General features: G+C 44.2%; 1 pseudogene; it reads left to right on the top strand.

Moving 5' to 3' along the window:
- Nucleotides 1–17,756: 17,756 nt before the first annotated feature.
- Nucleotides 17,757–18,681, top strand: LOC146398323 (olfactory receptor 1A1-like; annotated as a pseudogene).
- The last annotated feature ends 645 nt before the right edge of the window (nucleotides 18,682–19,326 follow it).

Genomic DNA, 19,326 nt, shown 5'->3' with positions numbered 1-19,326 from the left:
ATTGCTAACATAAGAATCAAAAGCTTTTCTTTTCCACAGAAAAGAAAATCATGAACTTGGAGAACAGGCTTGTGGTTGCCAAGGGAGAGGGGCAGGGAGTGGGATGGACCAGAAATCTGGGGTTAATAGATGCAAACTATTGCCTTGGGAGTGGATAAGCCATGAGATCCCGCTGTAGAGCACTGGGAACCATATCTAGTCACTCATGATGGAGCATGATAATGTGAGACAATAGAATGTATACATGTATGTGTGACTGGGTCACCATGCTGTCCAGTACAAAACTGACAGAACACGGTAAACCAGCTATGATGAAAAAAAAATTAAAAATCATTTTCAAAAAGACTCAGAAAGAAAATGTGGTAATCATTCTTTTCTTGGTCATACCATGGTGGAACTACCCGCAAATCTCAGTGGCTCACAAAAACAAAGATTTATTTCCTCGCTTATGTTGCATGGCAACTCAAAGTTTTATGTGGCTCTGATTAGGACTGCTTCATGCATCCTCTTCATTCTGAGACCCAGGCTGAAGAAGCAGCCCACATTTGGGACACTTAAGGGAAAAAGAAAAGAGCAAGAGAGCTTATGGAAATGCACAATGGTTCGTAAAGCTTTTGCGTGCAACTGGCACACATCATATCCACCCAACTTCATGACCAACCAGACAGCAGAGGGATGCAGAGCTATAACCTACCACGGGGAGGCAGTGCAAATGACATGGGAGCAAAGAATGACAGTGAATAATCCTCCTTTAGGAAAGGGAGACAAAACCTGCTATCAAAAGTACAACCTAGCAGATCTGTCAGCAATATGTCCCCACAGCAACACACAGGAGCAGAAAAGGGGAGAGGGTTGAGCAATGCCTTGAGTGGCCAGCAAGAGGAGGGCCTGACACACAGCAGGATGCAGGGACCTCTGAGGGTGTGCCCCTTCACCTGGACAGGACAGGACTTGGACACTGGGCTGCAGGCCTGGCTCTGCTGGACCCGAGGACAGGCTCAAAGCAAGATATTCCCCCAATAAAGAGCATCTCCTACAAAGTCAAACAGCAGAGGAGGTTCCTGCCAGCGCCTCCCTGTGGAGGAGAAGGGGGAGGAGGTTGGTGGGGAGACAGTGTGAAAGGAAGGGAACTTGCATCCAGGGGGTCTGACCAGCAGCCCCAACTCGGGAACACCCTAAATGCCCTCCAGAGCCACTGGAAGCAGACGCTGCTGTCATCCTGTGCTCATGCAGAAGCTGTGACTCAAAGAATGAGGTGCCCCCAAAGTCTCACACGGATAAAGAGCAGAATCTGCATCTGCTCTTTTCTCTTGTGCCTCTTACTGCCAGGCACTGTGGCCTGTGCTTTAGATGGGAGCAAGGGAGGCAGAGCTGACATTTGGGCTTACATAGCTTCCAACTGGCCAACTAGCAGTCCATTTGGACCCAGGGCTCTCCCTCTGATGGCCAGCAGATGCCATCCTGGGTGCTCTGAGTTCCTCCATCAGTGCCTGCCTGACCTTGACTGTCTCTCTGGGACCTGTCCATTCAACACGCCCATCAATCCGACACTGCCTGCTTTGCTAGCATCAACTATGATATTCATCAGCTTCCTGAATACACAGGTTCCCCTCAACTCCACTCCCTAGTCCTCATCTCTGGTTGTTCTCAGCTATTCTTCCTTCTGCCTGGAACATTCTCTCTAGCACTACTTCCCAACAAGTCCTGCTCCTCCCTGAGGTTCCAGCACAAATGTCCCTAACAGAACTTCTCAAGCTTTCTGCAGCCTGCTGGGGGTTCCAGTATCAACCTTCACTGCCCTTCTTCCAATACCACTATAACTGATTATACCTACTTCATTAAGTCCAGCTTCAGCACCAGAATGAAACCCGCAGGAAGTCAGGGTCCTTGTGTGTTCTGCTCATCATGTGATTCCCCAGTGCGTAAGATAATGCCTGGCCCCAAAGAGATGTCCAAGAAATAGATACCAGTGCATGAAGGTGTGAACACAGGAAGATGCATAATTCAACTCCGTTGTACCTTTAGAAAACTGAGTTCCAAAGCTCTACTTAAAAGAGACACATGCACCCGCATGTTCATTGCAGCACTATTCACAATAGCCAGGACATGGAAACAATCCAAATGTCCATCGACAGATGATTGGATTCGGAAGAGGTGGTATATATACACAATGGAATACTACTCAGCCATAAAAAAGGATGACATCATGCCATTTGCAGCAACATGGATGGAACTAGAGAATCTCATCCTGAGTGAAATGAGCCAGAAAGACAAAGACAAATACCATATGATATCACTTATAACTGGAATCTAATATCCAGCACAAATGAACATCTCCTCAGAAAAGAAAATCATGGACTTGGAGAAGAGACTTGTGGTTGCCTGATGGGAGGGGGAGGGAGTGGGAGGGATCGGGAGCTTGGGCTTATCAGACACAACCTAGAATAGATTTACAAGGAGATCCTGCTGAATAGCATTGAGAACTATGTCTAGATACTCATGTTGCAACAGAAGAAATGGTCGGGGGAAAAACTGTAATTGTAATGTATACATGTAAGGATAACCTGACCCCCTTGCTGTACAGTGGGAAAATAAAATTAAAAAAAAAAAAGAAAACTGAGTTCCATAAACATGAGGCAAGCAAAAACATAGCTCCCCTGAATTCATGGGTGGATGGAAGGAGGGGTGCTGTCCACTCACACAAAATATTCAAGAGGTCCAGAACCTTGTACTGGCTGTAAAACAGACTCGCCTTTTTTTTTTAGAGTGCCTAACTTTCTGACTCTCCCTGTGAGGGCTAGAATATTAAATCCATAGTCATCCTAAAGGATTCACCCTGGGATTTTCAGTGTGTCAAAGAAACTTCTCTCACCAGTCCATTCGCCCTGTCCAGAGAGGCTGGCTCTAAATACCCCTGCTGTCCTTGTTTGTAGAGCCGTTCTGGACTCATCAAGTCTGCAGAGACCCTCTCTTACCTGCTCTCCCCCACCACCTATTTTCTGTGTGCCCCCCCCAATTTGGTGGCTCCCATAAACTTCCTAGGGGACCTCTTGCCTTCTGGTCAAAAACACTTTGGGTTTACATCGTCCTTCCTCCCAAACAGTACAAGGTCAAGATTTCATTATACTTTTCTTAACCACTTCTAGGGCTTTTCCTTCCTACTTGACTTTGACATTTCACAGATGGAGAGTATGCCTTATTTATCTTCATAACCCTCACTGCACTAGGATAGCCTGGTCTGTGCTAGCTGTTGTACAAACACACACCAGGCTGTGTTGCTGCTTGTGTTCCACCGCAGCTATGAAGCTTACCTTCCTGCCCGAGATCTTCACTGATGACCTACTGCCCCTTCCTCAATGTGCTACAACACTGGAAATTAAAATAAAACCCTTCTCAAGCACTCAAAGGCTATTCCTATGTGCAACAACGAACACACTAACAGGCTCAGGTCCAGGATGCCGGCCTCTGCTGCCGGGTTGGTGATGGGGATGTTTCTGTTCATCAACACCAGGACCTCTGGCATAACCTTAGGGTTCTCAGCCCTGGGCTGTAAGGGAACTTGTGCTATTTCTCTATTTCCCAGGTAGCCTCCAAATGAGCCCTCTGTGGGAGCTTGGAGCTTAGAAATTATTCCATGCCCTTTACGTCCCCTCAGGAGCAGCTGCTGAGAAAGGGGAAGGAAGTGGTCTCGTAGCTCTGGGATTTCCTTTCAGAAATGTTATTATCTGCCTGGCTCTTGGGCTGATCTAGAGAGCTACCCCGTCTGTCCAAAATGATCTCCTTTGGTCAACGATGTCTGAAATGGCACTTTACTGAAGCCACAAAACACCTCTGCTAAAATTAGGATAGTTTGTGTGAAGGAAATCACCTCTTGAGCCAGTAGAAAATGTATGAAGTCATGGGCATTCTCACTTGGGTAGATTTTTTTCTCAGAACTTTTAAGACAAGGTCACTATAAGCTTGGTGGAGGGATGGAGAGAGGGATAACTACTGGGACACGATGGTCTGTGAGCTTTCAGTGAGAAGACATTGAGGACTGAGGGGCACTGGGGGCAGTGGGTGCTAGAAAACTCCACACTCTGAACACGCTTGTGGCTCTACTGCAGATGCCTGATGAAAGTCAGCTCCTGGGTCACCAGTGGTTTCCCTTCCCAGAGTGGGTCTCTGTCTCTGCACTTGTTCCTCTAAGTGCAGCTGCTACACGTGTCATCAGAGTTGAGACCCATCATAGCCCCACCCCACCATCTCTGTGGACAGTGCTTGCCTTGCTCTTCTTTCAGAAAAGAAAAAGAAAAGAAAAGCTAGAAAGGAAAAGCTCCGTCTTAGAATATACATGAAGTTGTCTTAAAATGGCTAACCCGGACCACATCCCAGGCCGGGGATCAAATCTTTCCCACAGTTGCAACCTATGCCACAGCTGTGATAATGCCAGATCCTTAACGTGCTGTGCCACAGTGGCAACTCCAGAACTGTGCCCCTTTTTTGCATTTTTAAAAGTTGTATCGACATACCTATAGTTGATTTACACTGTTGTGAAAATTTCTGCTGTAAAGCAAAGTGATTCATTTTGACATGTACATGCATCCATGCTTTTTCAGATTCTTTTCCCACACAGATTGTCACAGAATATTGGGCAGGGTTCCCTGTGCTATACAGCAGGTCCCTGTTGGCCAGTCATTCCATATACCACAGTGTGCATATGCTAATCACAACCCCCCAAACTATCCCTTTTTATTTTATTTTATTTATTTGTATTGTGCTTTATAGGGCTGCACCCACAGCATATGGAGGTTCCCAGGCTAGGGGTCAAATTGGAGCTGGAGATGCCATCCTACACCACAGCTATAGCAATGCCAGACCCAAGCAACATCTGCAACCTATACCACAGCTCATGGCAATGCCAGATCATTAACCCACTGAGCAAGGCCAGGGATCAAACCTGCAACCTCATGCTTCCCAGTCGGATTCATTTCGGCTGTGCCACAATGGGAACTCAGAGAGCAGACAGACTTAATAGATATATACAAAAGATTCCATCCAAAAGCAGCAGAGAATATCTACTTTCCAAAAGCATCAGAATATGCATTCTTCTCAAGCGCACATGCAATAGTCTCCAGGATGGATCCCATATTAGACCACAATGCAAGTCTCAATAACTTTAACAATACTGGAAGCATCTCAAGCATCACTCTGATCACAACATGATGAAGCCAGAAATTGACTATAAGAATGAAGCTGAAAAAAACCTCACAAATACTAAACACATACTATTAAACAAGCAATGGGTCAACAGAGAACTCAAAGAGAAAATCAAAAAATACCTTGAGACCAATGAAATGGATACAACATGCCAACATCTACGGCAGGCAGCAAAAGCATTCTAAGAGGGAAGCTTATAATGATACAGGCCTACCTCAGGACACACATTTAAACATTTCAAATAAACAATCAAATCTTCCAACTAAAGCAACTAGATAAAGAAGAAGAAACAATCCAAAAGTTCGTGTATAAATGAAAATCATAAAGATCAGGACCGAAATAAACAGAGACTTTAACAACAATATGAAAGGTCAAGGAAACTAACCCGATTCTTTGAAAAGCTCAACAAAACTGATAAACATTTAGCCGGACTCATCAAGAAAAAAGAGAGAGGCCTCAGGTAAATAAAATCAGAAGTAAGATGTCACCTTACCTTTGTCTGGGGAGCCCAGGTCCTGGACCCTTGCTGGAGACCATTGAAGCTGCTGAACGATGCAGTAAACACATTTGGCGCATGGGCAAAAGCACAACCACGAAGAGAGAGCTTTAGCATGACCTGCACCTGATTTTGCTCATTAACCTACATCACCTTCCCTAATTAAAGTCATGTGGGCTAAAACCTAGGGCCTTTGTTCTGCAGAACAGAGTGCCTTCTGGCCCCCCACTTTCTAGATGCAAAAGAGTCTTGTGTGCTTTGCTATACTTCGCCCTCCCTCTTCCAGGATTCCCCACTGCCCTGCAGCGCTGGACGCAGCAGAGTGGCGCTCAACGTGGGGCTGGAAGAGAAGGTCGCCATGAGCAGGAAGAGGTGAAACTACAGACGGTGGAAACGGTAGCCTTGCACTCGACGGAGTCAAGACCGTGAGTGGCAAGTAGAAACTTTAAACCAGGATAACAATGGGGAAGAATCCATCACAAGAAAGTCAACATTATATTCAGTTACTTAAATGTAGGACAAAACCGTCAGGGGCCTGGGGAACAGAGTCTAAGATAGAGGAGTTGTTTAAGCCATGGTTCAGTATGATCCTTGGTTTCCAGGTGAAGGTACTGTGCGCCCAGAATGTTGGCATCATGTCGGAGCAAATTTAAAGTGCACCTATCAGTCTAGGGCCTCTCTTTCCGTTTCTGTTTAATCCACATGGGGTGTAGAAAGGCACATTTTGGAACCCTTGCAGGAGCATAAATTTGAATCCAGCGTCTCCTGCAACTGACAGTTTTACACAGTTGTACCTTATTTGTGGCTAAAACTCTGAAATGGGAAATAGGAGGTCTCTGTTTTGCTTGTTTGTATGCGTCTTTGGGTGTATCGTGCATGTATGGCATTGCCAAAATGAATTCATAAAAGACCTCTACTTAGTTGGCTTGAAGGAAATTAAGTGCTTACATAACTTCTCAAAATACCTAAAGTCAATTAATTTTTGGTTCACGTGAGCTGGGGAAAAATTCGATATTCGTTGTGAGACCTTAAGATGAAGTGTGTTGATCTAATATAGACATGTCTTCAGCATTACCAACATTACGTATAATACCTTATTGTACCTAGGTTGAATGGAGGAAGGTAATGGCATTTTATTAAGAGAAAAGAAAATCCATCTGTCTCATATCTTGTTATTTTGAAGGGAAAGATAGGGGGCAGAATAATATGGATACAAGAAGTGATGGAAGGTTTGTGGGACGTGGACAATGAGAAGAATTTGGGGCATGGTCAGGACTAAGGTTAAAATTTCAGTAAACTAGTTTTAAAAGTAAGCTCGTGCAAAACTTGAATTTGGATTCGGTCTCTGTTACAAGGTTTTCTGAAGTCAGGGCTGTGGGAAATCTAAGACAGCTCCTTGGCTCCTCCCGGCTCCCTGGAAATCCCAATAATGAAAAAGAAATAGTGTGTTTTCCATTTGGGGGAGACTTTCTACAGTCCTAATTTGGCTACATTTGGTGAAAATGAGGGTAGTTTTAAAGAAAAAGACTGTTTTGACTCATATTCTAGGTTTGTGTATTGAGATGACTGTCTAAAACTCACCTCCCAAATAGTTCTTTGCCTCTGTTACCTCATTATAACCTTTGAGGTATTAAGAACAATAATCGAAGCTTTTTCTGAAGCTGATTGCTGTAATCTGTCTCTGGGCAAATATCAGATGTCCCAGGATAACCAGGGGACTATATACACAGTCTGGAAAAGCATCATTTAAGGGGTTGTCTCCAGCCTAAAAGATTTCTTATCAGGAATTCTAAGTGCCACATGCACAAGGAACGTGAAGAAAATTACCTCTTAAATTTATATGTCTCACTTGAGAAGGGCCTCTACATTGGACTGGGGTATAGACAGAATGACTGACTTCAAACTCACCCTAAAACAAGGCTCTAATGAGAAAAACCCCAATGCATGGACCAAAAGAAGCCAACATCAGAAGTATATCACTGTCCCAAGATCGCCACACCTGCCTCATATGGTTGTTTTACGTCTGATTTACCCTGATGGGTTTCTCCCTTCCAAAGCTCTTATTGATGGTATTAGGTGAGATCCCCTCACCTGGCCAGTTAATAACCTCCTCTGACCCAGGCCATCAATATGGTTTTTTTGTTTCTTTTTTTGTTTTTTTTTGCCATTTCTAGGGCTGCTTTCTGAGGCATATGGAGGTTCCCAGCCTAGGGGTCTAATCAGAGCTGTAGCCACCAGCCTACGCCACAGCCACAGCAATGCGGGATCAGAGCCGCGTCTACAACGTACACCACAGCTCACGGAAATGCCTGATCCCTAAACCACTGGGCAAGGCCAGGGATTGAACCCGCAACCTCATGGTTCCCTGGCGGATTCGTTAACCACTGAGCCACGACGGGAACTCCATAAATATGTTTTCTTTTAATGTTACTCAAGGTCAATTAGCAACAGGTGAGACTTCAGCCAGGGGATGCCAGGCTCTATTAATTTGACTCTAAAGCCTCCTTGATGTTGGGAACAATTAAGCCATTTAGGAAAAACCAGCCTAGTAACACTAGGAAATTAGGCTGAATGGACAAAGCCAGTATATCATTTCCTTTAAAGATAAGAAACAACGAAGCCAGCTGAACAGGGTGAAAGCTCTTAACTTACATTTTCATTTATGACTTTACTAATACTGCTATTTATATTTGTATTAACTGTTTTCACAAAACTGCTATTTCTTGCATTGCCAAATCTGTAACTGAAATCTCTGATAAAATGGTATACAGTTCCCTATGACATCAGGGATTTCTAGATACGGGAAAATGCAACAAGGGGGGATATTTTCCTGGACCATAACAGACTAGGAAGATAGGTGGTCCAGAGACTTTTTGGCAACTGTTACTAAGGCCTTGTCCAGTCACGGCATGTTGAGTGGCCCATCAGCAAAATCTTTGCCAGATCTAGGAATGTTCATTCCTAGCTCCGTGGGATGAAATGGTCACGAAATGCCTCTCAAAACTATGGTTGAGCTTATGACCATGAGGAAACACTGTTAACTGAAGTTTGGCTCTTACCATCAGCCTCTGCATGGAGGAAAACGTGAGCCACTGCAGCTGCCGCCCTGCAGCACCCCCTGAACAGGGCCCAGTGTGGCAATCAGGAGGAAGGCACTCGGTGCACTGGGAAAACCGACAGGACAGGCCTCCAGAGAGTTAGATTTCAGGTAAGGATTTCTACGGACCCAAATTCTTATAGCTTCTCATATCCAGAAAAAACTGAAATCATTTACACTGGCATCTGCATTGGCTAGCAGAGGAAAAAGGCAGAATAGAGTAGCTGTGGGTCAGACATCCAAAGTCATATGAGAAAATAGTATGGGAGTAATTTTAGACAAGTCTTTGTAGTGCTAAGAACTTTAAGCTTTTTCTTTTTTTTTTTTTTTTTTTTGTCTTTTTGCCATTTCTAGAGCTGCTCCCGTGGCATATAGAGGTTCCCAGGCTAGGGGTCGAATCAGAGCTGTAGCCACCATCCTACGCCACAGCCACAGCAGCAGGGGATCCATGCCGCAACTCTGACGTACATCACAGCTCACGGCAATGCCGGATCCTTAACCCACTGAGCAAGGCCAGGGATCAAACCCCCAACCTCATGGTTCCTAGTCGGATTTGTTAACCACTGAGCCACGATGGGAACTCAAAGAACTTTAAGCTTTATGTCCCCTGTCAGACTTGATGCCACCAGCTGTTCTCAAAGTAGCATCAGCTGGCAGCTGCAAACTTACATTTTCAAGCGCCCCTCTTATAACAGCAGAAAGGAGACAACATGTATACGGACCGATAGCTATGTCTTAATACCATATCCAACTCCTGTTGTGTCTTAATAGCACATCAAACATTAAGACCTACTTAGATAAAACAACACTCCTCCTTCAACAGTACCAGTACCAACCTACATTCCAAACCTCTGTTTAACCTTATTTTTCTTTTTTTCCCAGTCTCTATAGTAGGAACCTACCATGTCCAGCCACCCAGTACTCGTCACCCCAGCCCGCAGGAGTAGCTACAGAAGAGAGCACCATTGCCCCATCCCTATAACCAAAGGCTGGAATGATAGGTTCCCAGGAAGATGGAGACAGACCCACTCCATCCCCTGAGTGTGACTGTTAAACTTGGAGACCTGCTGCGGACATGGTCTGCAGAACTGGATTGATCCACAGACACCAGATGAATGCTCTGCAATCAAAATTTACTGAGACAGTTCTTATGCAACAAATATATACAAACACGGGAGATGTTGGAGACCACTGAAACTGCTGAGTGATGCAGTCAACAAATTTGGCACACGTGCAATAGATAGCACAACCACTAAGAGATAGCTTTATCATTGCCTGCACCTGATTTTGCTCATTAACCTGTGTCACCTTCCCTAATACAGGCCATGTGGACTAAAGCCTGGGGACTTTGTTCTGCAGAACAGAGTGCCTCCTGGTCCCCCACTTTCTAGATGCAAAGGAGTCCTATGTGCTTTGTTGTATCACGCTCTCCCTGCACGGCTGGACACAGCAGGGACTAACATATGTGTTGTGGATCTCAACACAGGGCAGGTAACAATAGAGCAAATGAATGGTGTGACCTGAAACTTGGGTAGAGGAAAAAGTAATTAAATGTTGTTTTAACATTTCCCATGTGCACATAGTCTGATAGATTTTGGAGCGGTTCTAACAAATACATGAGTGGAATAGGAGTTAATGAGATACCAGTTACAGTTGGCATTGACTTTTAATGCTAACTATGTGCTAGGCTCTGCTATAAGGATTTGCCAGATATTAAAGCATTTGATCCGCACAACAACTTTATGAGGGTATTAGTATTACTCCCATTTGAAAGACGAGGAATTATGTCCCAGAACTGTCCCAGGTCAGTTATAGGCAGTGAGTGGAGGAGCCTGGAGTGAAATCCAGCCAGAACTCAGAGTCCTCACCATGGCCCACTACAGAGTCAGAGTGACCTCTCTGCCACAGGAGGTGCTAAGCCATAGGATGATGACCATTCACCAGGGCAGGTATAAAGGTGGTACACACATGAAATGGACTGGATAACCTCTAGGCCCATGCCATCCCTATGAATCTAAAAACAGGTGAGACCTCCCGTCAGCATGGTAGACAAAGAAGGCCTAACTACCACCCAAACCCGACTCAAGTCAAATCCTAGAGGAACGATGAACTACAGTTCCTTTGCTTTGCACATTTCACATCAGAAAAGCTTCTGCGTAGCCTGATAGAATGACCAATAGCTTACTGGTACCACAATCTTGGATCCCCAGGGGAGGTTCTAAGTTGGTGCTAAAACAGCAGAGGAGAAGGGTCCATATGCCAACAAAGCATTTACAATAGGCCGGCCCAGGGCTTGGACCCTAGAGACATACTCTCCCTACAACCATCCTGCCTATCCTTCCTCCTGGAAGAGAACTCTGGGAAATATCATTCTTGAGAGCCACTGCCTCCCTCAGGGCATAGTTATACAAGGGTGTTAACAGCTCAACAATTAGGTGGATTCTGGCCTGAATGAAGATGTGGGAGAGTCACTTTTCAGGACCTTATAATCTGGTGAACACATCATGATTAGATCTCTCTTACGACCCATCTTGCTTCCTTGAGGGGAAAGCTAGAGTCCTGATCTTCAGGTCCTAACCAGGACAGCTCCTTCTGCCCCTTCTGTTCTGTGGTTGGGAGTCTCAGGGTTCTTCTTCCTAAGCTATTCCAGTCCTGTCTCTTCTGCTTCAGAAACACAGGACCAGAGACTCGCTCTCCAGGACTACCCCTGGCACATTCTCTGCTTGCCTCCAAAAATGGATGCCAGCGGATGCTGGACCAGCTGCCTGTAAACTCCCTCTTCATGGAAGAAGAGTGAAGGGAATAGGATCAAGACCATTTGGGGGGCAGCATCTGAGCTGCTCTCCAGGTAGATGCTGTGAATGTTAGCGCAGAAACTCTTCACCAACATCAAGGGATGAAGGGCTGGCAACTGGCACACACACATCACCTCCCTTAACCCCACCACATCCTCAAGAGGTAGGTAGGATTCTTTGGTCTTTTTACCAAATGAAAAAAAAAGTGATTGAGTTGCCTACAATCACACAGAGAGGTTGGCAAACCTAGGACTCAAATCTTGGCTGCAGACCCAAGTTACCAAGATATGATGGCTACAAGGTGGGGAGAGAGAGATGCATGTGTGTGTGCACACACGTGTGTGTGTGTGTGTGTGTGTGTGTGTGTGCGTGTGCACTTGCACAAGCCCACTTTCTTAGCGAGCAGGGATGGTGATTCTTAGTTCCTAATGAACAAGAAACAAAATTCTTGTTTTGCTTCAAAAGCCTCCATTTGCCACACTATTAACCAAACTTGTCTTTCCAGACTGATTTATTCCTGCTTTTATCCTGCGCGCTTAGTAAAGATAGAAACTAAATTTTGCCGGAAGTAGTCCTCTCATGAATGAATGCTCTGATATTCTCTCCATGATAAAGAACTCGGAATTCATCTATTACGTGAGGGGTAGGCAGTTGGTTACTGTAAAGAGGGCACACAATCAATATGATACTTTTACGTTGGGATCCGGTAAGCAGATGTTTCTACAAAGTTTGTTAAAAGGAAGAATAGATAAGCACTGGGCTGGCAGCTAGAAAGAGTTACAAGATTGAGGAGCATTCACTGAATGACTAAAATGGCCATGTGTACCAGCTAATGGGAAAGAGGTGATGTTGAGATAGAGAGCATTTTGCAGCTGAGAGAACAGTGGAGCAATATGACTGAAAAACCAAAATAACAGGATAAGAGAATATTGGATGTATGGACACGCTTCTTCTGAGTCTTGGGGAACAGACTGGAAGTAAGTGTATGGCAGGATATCCAGAGGAGACGCTTCAGGAAATGCTACCCCTCTCATCTCAGAGGCGATGGCTATTCTAGAATGAGTAACATACTCCCATTCGGGATGCATATGTTTCCTACATGTGCATGTATTATTTTACATGTTAAATTGTACATATACTGTGTGATATGCCTTATGATGAAAACCAATTGGTTTTTTCCATCACATTATGAGTTTTAAAGATTATTTAATGTCAACGCATGCTTTTTAGCTGTCATATAGAACTCATCAATGAAAAAGTCACAAAGAGCTTGTCCATTTCTAAGCTTTCTGTGTGAAGTGTACATGCTTTAAATGTTTTCTGCAACACATGTGTTAGAGATTCTCTTAGGTCCAAGCAAGACGCGGTATTGCTGATTTAGTTAAAGCTGTGAGAGTTTTGCACTTTCCCAGATATGGGATAATTGGTCTCCAAGTGATCTTATTAATTTTTCCATTTCTTCCCGACTACTTAACATTGTCAGACTTTACACTCACTCCAAGACAAAGCATGTTACATTAAATTTTGTTTTGATCTGGTTGAATATCTCCTCTTTGGCTTATTCATTCATACCAGTGTTTTCTATGACTTGCCTGTTTAAGTCTGTTGTCAATTATTTCCCATGGGTATTGGTCTTCCTTTCAGTCGGCAGTAATCTTCTGTTTTCGGAATACCAATCCCCTCTACCGTGTGCATGGCACATACTTCTTTAAGTCTGTGATGTGTCTTCCTCCTTCCTTTACATTGTCTATTTAGCACAAACGTTTTAAATTCCAAAGAATCAAAATTTACAATAGTTTCTGTGGTGTTATGTATTTTTTTTTTTTTTGTCTATTTCTTGGGCCGCTCCCACGGCATATGGAGGTTCCCAGGCTAGGGGTCTAATCAGAGCTGTAGCCGCCGGCATACGCCAGAGCCACAGCAATGCGGGATCCGAGCCGCGTCTGCACCCTACACCACAGCTCAGGGCAACGCCGGATCGTTAACCCACTGAGCAAGGGCAGGGACCGAACCCACAACCTCATGGTTCCCAGTCGGATTCGTTAACCACTGTGCCACGATGGGAACTCCGGTTTTGTGTATTTTGTGCCTGGGTAAAGAAATAACTTCCTGGAGTTCTTGTCATGGCTCAGCTGGTTAAAGACCCAACATTGTCTCCTTGAGGATGGAGGTTTGATCCCTGGCCTTGCTCAGTGGGTTAAGGATCTGGCGTTGACATCAACGGTGGTGTAGATCACAGATGTGGCTTGGATCCCACGTTGCTGTGGCTGTGGTGTAGGCTGGCAGCTGTAGCTCTGATTAGACCCCTAGCCTGGGAACCTCCATATGCCACAGGTGCAGCCTGGAAAAAACAAAAAACAAAAAACAAAACCACTAAATGAATAAATTCGCACCTATCATAAATGTATTTCCTTCTCAAGTTGTTGACATTTTGTTTTCCACAATTAATCCATTAAGAATTGTTTTTCATATTTTTAAACATATCCAATTATCCTAGTACTCCTTACTAAACAGTCAGTCCAACTGTACCCAGCTTACTTCTACACCAACCAGTGTCAGGCAACAATTTCTAACAAATAAATTCATGTGTTTGTAGGCTCTCTGGAGGGTCACATAGCTGTATTTGTCCATCACTATGTCAGTACTGATCTGCCACATTAAGTACCTGAAGAAATCACTTTCATACTTGATAGTGCTCTTCTTCCCTCTTTACTTTCCTAAAAATTGTCTTACGTCTCCTTGGCTCTTGGTGCTTCCACATGAGTTGTTGACTCAGTTGACTACATTCCATGCTTAAAAGAAACCTGTGGTATTTTGACTGGGCTTGTGATGAGTTCATACCTTACCTGGAGGAGAATTCACCTTTTCACAATAGCGTCTCCACATTGCTTAGCTATTCTTATTGTCATTCAGTTTTACAATTTTTAATGTCTTGGACTCTGGTTATTAGAATTTTTTCTAGAGTCCTTAAATTCCTGTTCTTATCAAGAATAGGAAGTCTTTTAAAATGATAGTGTGCAATTTAGTGTACCAATATTATTGAGGTGTTTTGTTGTTGTTGTTGGGTTTGTTGTTGTCTTGTGCTTTCTAGGACCACACCCACGGCATATGGAAGTTCCCAGGCTAGAAGTCAAGTGGGAGCTGCAGCTGCCAGCCTGTGCCACAGCCACAGCCATGCAGGATCTGAGCTCTGTCTGCGACCTACACCACAGCTCAGGACAACACCGGATCCTTGACCCACCGAGCAAAGCCAGGGATCAGACCCGCATCCTCATGGATCCTGGTCGGGTTGGTGTAACGCTCAGCCATGAAGGGAACTCCCACATTTTTGTTTTAATATTGGTTTATACCAAACAAACTTGCTGAACCCTCTTAGTTCATCTCAAGAGCCTCCTGGATTTCCTTTATAGACAAACGTGTTTTCTGTGAATTCTATCCATTTTGTTCTTTCATTTCCAATTCTTATATGGCAAAGATTGCTTCCAGTGCTCAGGTGCTATGCAGAAGGCTCAAAACAAATTCTCTGCTTCCTTTGACTATGTAGCCACATCTCCCAGGGTCCACCACAGCATCACCTCTGGCTTACAACTCTGGCTCTGAGGGTTTTTTCCTTTCTTTCTTTCTCAAGTGTACGTGATTCCATTTCTTTCCTTTAGGTTGGCTATGTGCCTTTTCTTTAATAATTTTTGTAGTATTTCTGTGTGTTTTAATAGGAATGGGACATGTCAATATCAGCTAAGTCCGCCATGTGGCTAAGCCTCGGTCTCTATTGTACTCTCTACTCTGTCAGCGAACCACAATTTCTAAGCCCTTCTGTTTACTGAACCTTCTCAACTCTGAGATAGTATGATTCTGTGTATAAATGAAAAAGGGAATTTCAAGAGAGAAAAATTCATTCATTTAGGTGCAGAGATGGAAGAGAATACATAATATTTAGGGGAACGGTATTCTTACCTGCTTCGTCTGTGCCCAGCACATAATTCCAATGTGTACTACTGGAGACCCTGAGAATTGATAGTTAAATTAATTACAAATAGAAGTAATTATTGAGTAGAGGTCTCTCTAGAAAAAACAGTGAATTATTTAGGATGTCCTGGACTATAGTAACAAGTATGTGCACAGTATCTAATGGTTAAAACAGAATAAAGTGTATTTCTCCCTTATGTAACAGTCCTAGTGGGTGTCCTTGGTGGTGGGTGGCCTTCCTGGATGTAGAGAGCTAGGGACACAGGCTCATTCCACCCTGCGACTCCACCTTCCTATTCAGCCTACTGGCCACTTGCATCCAGCTGGTGCAAGGGGAAAGGGAATTTAGAGGAAGTCCAAACTGGAACACATGACTGGATTGGCTAGGCTTCAGTCACGTGCCCACACCTCAGCACAAGGGAGGCTGGGAAATGTAGTCAAGCTGAGGATCCAGGAAGAAGAGAACAGAGTGTATTTGGGTGAGATGCTAGGAGTCTCAGCTACAATTAGTACACTTCAGATTCAAGGTGGAAAAAGGAGGGCTCCAGAAGTATCGTAGTTAAGAGAGCATTACAATAGTTAGGTAGAAAATGATGGTGGTCAAAGCTAAAGCCCAGAGACATTAAGTAGGAAGTCTATGTTCGAATTACTCAAAATGAGGAATCAACAAGATCAGATCTAGAGGCGAGGGACAGCCTGTGTGACAGTGCCTGATAACCCCTGACATGTGGGGGGAGATGAAGTAAGCATGGATATATTCAAACTACTGAGTGTAAATACATGGGTCCATAAAATGAAAACTACTCCAATCTCTGCACAGGAGATATAAATAAACAAGATATTCTTTTCTGTGGAAAGGTTCCTTTGTGCCATAAATTAGATTCCAGATATAAGTGATATCATATGGTATTTGTCTTTCTCTTTCTGACTGACTTCACTTAGTATGAGAGTCTCTAGTTCCATCTGTGCAGCAATAGGAACTATATCTAGACACTCATGATGGAGCATGATAAGGGGACAAAAAAAGAATGTATACATGTATGTGTAACTGGGTCACCCTGCTGTACAGTAGAAATTTGACAGAACACTGTAAACCAGCTATAATTTTAAAAAATTAAAATTATTAGATATTTATATAAAATAAATACACAAGATATGCTTCTCTTGAAAAAAGCTTGCAGTCTGCTTAGGTTGAATGTTCAAAGTATGGCGCTTGGTCAGACATGTTGGCAGGATGACTGAATGAGGAAATATGGGGAGGGGAGATCAAATCTACAGATACGGGCCAGAACGTCTACTAAGCAGCAATTGAAACCACGATGGAACTGGAGGAGTCCTCAAAGGAAGTAATTAAAGAAGGTAAGGTAAGGTCAAAGCAAAAAATATTATGATTTTATATATATATATATTTATATTAAACATTATTACACAAAATATATATATATTTAAGTGTTTGAAATAGAGATGAAGTCTATCCAAAGAGATGGTGATATCTTCTTTTAAAAAGGAACACCTAAAGTAAACACTTATCTTGTTTTGTTACAACCTAATCCCAATTGTCTTTGTGACTTACAATCTTCTGAGGCCAGTCTAGACACTTGTTACCTACTGGGCTCCGGGCTCATTATGAGTTTGGTCAGTGGAACAATTTCTACTGTCCAGGGGGCTCCTGGTACAAGCCATCCTTTGCACTAGAGTGTTTTCTTAAAGACTTCAAAACGCTATCCTTTCCTTTTCACGGGCAGTAAGATTAGCATGTGACTATGGCTTCTCCATGAAGTTGTAAGGTCTTTGAGAACAAAGACTACGCCATGGAGGAACAAATGGATGAACAAACTGTATTTTCCCCAATTTATGATTTTGCCTCAAAGTCTAACAAAGTTTCTAGCACATCCAATTGAACATAATTGTTAGATGATTGATCCCTAGGTGTTTGTGTGATGGGGCTGGGTTTGGAGGGGATGGGCATTTCTGATACACCCATTACTCACGTTTTAGACGTGGGTGTCTAGCGATAATTGTCAATTTGTTCCACTGACCAACAGGGATATTCTCCCCACAGTGTTCTGCCTATCTTTGGCTTTAGGAAGCCCAGGTATAGACACAGCAACCACAGGAGTCCAAGGTGGTGGCTTAAGAAGCTCATTACACACAGCAATTCACAACACTTCTGGATTCCTCTCCCTTTTACACTAAAGGACCCATGAGAGAAGACAACCAGTCCTCCAACCTGGATTTCATCCTTCTGGGAGCTAGCAGTCAGAAGGAACAGGAAAACTTCTTCCTTTTCCTATTCATCTACCACATCACATTAATTGGAAACCTGCTCATCATCTTGGCCATCTGCTCTGAGATTCGCCTTCACAACCCCATGTATTTTCTTCTCGCCAATCTCTCGCTTGTTGACATCTTTTTCTGCTCTGTAACCATCCCTAAGGCACTGGCCAATCATCTTGCTGGCAGCAAAGCCATCTCCTTTGGAGGATGCATAGCACAAATGTGTTTCATGTTAGCCTTAGGTAACACAGATAGCTACATCCTGGCTGCTATGGCATATGATCGTGCCGTGGCCATCACCCGCCCACTTCATTACACAACAATCATGAGCCCACGGGCTTGTGTCCTCTTAGTTGTTGGGTCTTGGGTGATGGGAAATGCCAATGCTGTCCCCCACACTCTGCTCACGGCTCGTCTGTCCTTCTGTGCAAACAAGGAAGTGGCCAACTTCTACTGTGACCTTGCCTCTTTGCTCAAGCTGTCCTGTTCTGACATCCACTTCAACGTGAAGATGATGTACCTAGGGGCTAGTGTTTTCTCCTTGCCATTACTATGCATTGTCATCTCCTATGTTCAGGTCTTTTTCCACGGTCCTACGTGTTCCTTCCACCAAGGGTGTGCGCAAAGCCTTCTCCACCTGTGGGTCCCACCTCACAGTTGTTTCTGTGTATTATGGGACAGTCATGGGCATGTACTTCCGCCCTATGACTAGTCACAGCCTCAAGGATGCAGTTTTGACTGTGATGTACACTGCCGTGACCCCGATGGTAAATCCTTTCATCTACAGTCTGAGAAACCAGGACATGAAGGCTGCCCTGGGGAAACTCTTCAGCAAGCGAATCTCCTCGTGAGCAATGTGAGGCCACATTGGAGATTGCAGTCACTTGGAAGTCCATCCCCAATGTCCTCCCCCTTACCAGAAGCCCCCTTTCATCTCTCAGGGCATGGCCACTCAGGTCTGCTGGCTTCCACTAGATCGTGGCATGTCCAAAAGCAGCCATGGTATCAGCAACACGTGGCTTCGCCCTTTCAAGCATCTGGTACGATGGTGCTATGAGGCAACATCATCTTTTGCTCTGTACCTCTGTAACCAATCAGGACCCCATGGGGTCATCCCAAAGACAGACCCCACAGGTCCCCCAAGTGCCTCTTGTGTGTAGAAGAAGCTTGGCTCCTCTGACTCCCTTTTGTATCTACCTCTTCTGCTCCTTTCAGCTCTGAGTCACATGCTTCTGCTGAGCCATGCACACAGACATGTTAACCACGAAAATAATTATGATTACTGCTTAACTTTATACAAACAGCCCCTTATCCAAAACCTGTCTACCACAGGGAGATAGGAGGTAGCAACAAAAATAGCAACTGTCAAGATTTATAGGAACATCGTGACCAGACTTATGTCAACTGACCAAGAACAAAGAGGTTCCACAACCCTCCTCAGACACTTGGTGGTGCCCAGGTGTCTGTGGTTGTCAGTCATCTTCTGACCTTAACCC

The sequence above is a fragment of the Sus scrofa genome, chromosome 12 (assembly GCF_054392235.1).
Source record: "Sus scrofa isolate SSC_HxYL_T2T_F1_AM1 chromosome 12, Sscrofa_HxYL_maternal_Yorkshire_Landrace_v2.0, whole genome shotgun sequence".
NCBI lineage: Eukaryota > Metazoa > Chordata > Mammalia > Artiodactyla > Suidae > Sus > Sus scrofa.
The sequence above is the reverse complement of the archived record's forward strand: the minus strand, read 5'-3'. Positions and strand labels throughout refer to the sequence as shown.